The sequence below is a fragment of the Cupressus sempervirens genome, chromosome 1 (genome assembly GCF_028749045.1).
Source record: "Cupressus sempervirens isolate cs-2001-9-10 chromosome 1, ASM2874904v1, whole genome shotgun sequence".
In the NCBI taxonomy this organism is placed as follows: Eukaryota; Viridiplantae; Streptophyta; class Pinopsida; order Cupressales; family Cupressaceae; genus Cupressus; species Cupressus sempervirens.
Window position 1 is genome coordinate 847,639,149 of NC_143118.1, and position 2,128 is coordinate 847,641,276.

General features: G+C 43.3%; 1 pseudogene; it reads right to left on the reverse strand.

Moving 5' to 3' along the window:
• Nucleotides 1-399: 399 nt before the first annotated feature.
• Nucleotides 400-1,824, reverse strand: LOC149580504 (mitogen-activated protein kinase kinase kinase 20 pseudogene; annotated as a pseudogene).
• Between the last annotated feature and the right edge of the window lie 304 nt (nucleotides 1,825-2,128).

A 2,128-nucleotide genomic window follows, 5' to 3' on the forward strand; every position in this document is an offset into this window, starting at 1 on the left:
AATAGCCTTTACAATCTAAACTGAATGAGATAAACAAGAGCACGTTGACAGCTAATCAATGTGATAAGTGCAACAAGAAATGCTAAACAAGTTCCCTAAAGACTAGGGCTTATTCAAACTGAAAGCAAAAACTAAACAGAACTCCTAACAGAAACCTAAACTTTCTCTTCATTTTGAACCATGAATATGTTAATGTAAAGTGCAGACAAACTATTTAATTACAAACTCAGAATTAAATCGCAGAAGAATTCTGTAGACTCGTTGGTGGCCAATTAAAGCTTGTGGAGCTCATTGTTTCAAAACAATTAGAATTGGATTTATACATCTTGTCATTGCAATGTGGACAGCACTTCAATGGCATAAGTACAATTGTATACTTGTGGAGCAATTTCACTGTTTCTAAATATTTGGCTGGAAAACATCCATGGAGTCAAATATGAGTGGCTCTGTGTTACAAGATCCAGAATCACTAACATCCATAGTTTCGAAGTTATCCATGTGCAAGTAATTAACATGCTGAACTTTACACAGCGCATAATCAATTTGATTAACCTCTCTGCTATAAAATGACTGATAAGTCTCTGATTTTGAACTCAAGGTCTCTGCGGCGCAATTATAAGATTCTGGAATTGAAACACATTCTGCTTCGGCCTGCCTAAAAGGAAACTCCTTGGGAAAGAACATCTGATAAGGTTCAGCTGAGTTGAAGGGCTTCAGTTGCTCTGGAGACCTTACAACAATCCACTGATCGGGGAGTGGATCTGAAAACCAATTAATACCATCCCCTGCAACTCCCCTGAATTCTCCTCCTGCTGCCAATTTCAAAATCCGATCTTTGGGAGAACGACTCTTCTTACTTTCATCTCCCTCACATGCCCCTCCATTCGACTCCCTAGTGCTTGAAATATTACTAGGCAATGCCAAGATGGGAGAATCAGAAGAACCAGTAGAAGAGCAAGATTCAGAGCATTCTGAATCCAAAGGGCTGCTGGGCAGAGATTGAGGTCCCCTGAATGGGTTTTCCTGACTAAGGAAAGGATGGGCCAACAACCGCTCACAATTCCACCTCTGTGTGGGATCTCTTCTTAAGCATTTCTCCAAAAAGTCCTTGCCTTCAGTTGAGAGATGTTGAGGCATCTCAGGAAGCTCTTCTCCAAAGCCAATCCTGTACATGGCAGCCAGGAGATGCAAATTGGTGCCCCATGGAGGTTTTCCAGTGCTCATCTCAATGAGAGTGCAGCCAAGAGACCAGATATCAGAAGCAGGCCCCTGATCCACCTGCTTCACAACCTCAGGAGCCATCCACAGTGGAGTACCCCTCAAATGCTCTGCCTCCTCCAAATTATCCCCAATTCTCTTAGCAGAACCAAGATCAGCAAGTTTCACACCATTGGAGCCCACAAGAATGTTCTTTCCCTTGATGTCACAGTGAACAAACCCCTGACTATGGAGGTATTGAATGCCAAGTAGGATGCCTCTGGTGTAGCATCTTATCACTGACTCGTCCAGCTGTCCTCCAAACTTGGTCAGGAGATCCCAAATGCTGCCACCTGGCATGTACTCCATGAACAAGTTACAAAAACTCTCACCATTTTCCATGGTGTACTCCTTGCCCAGGCAGTGCACAACATGTGGAGAGTCGAGAGAGTGGAGAATGTTGTACTCATGCTCCAGAGATGAGATGGAAGTGGAGGTGGACTTGACAGCAAAGAGTTGCGCATTGGACTTTCTTATGCCAAGGCTGACTGTACCAAAGGCCCCGGCTCCTATTACCCCACCGCGAACCCATTCTTCCCCTGCCTTCATTTGCTTCTCCATTCTCATCTTTACACAGCAACAATATCCATTTCATACCAAAGTCCCAGTATATATATATATATGGCCGCAATTATGTTCTTGCAATTCATTTTGACCTGCGTTGAATGTTGATGCTCTTCAGCGCCTCTTCTTACAATCCGGTGTCTCGTCCCGACCCGACTCAAATTGCTCTTTAGGGAATATCTCATTAGATTGAGCTTGCATTGAATACCATTTCCTTTTGTTGGATTTCCCGTCTTCTTCTTGCTTGGTAGCTTTCGAAGAAGGGGGAGAATATTTGGGATGTGGAATGTAATATATCATTCTCCAA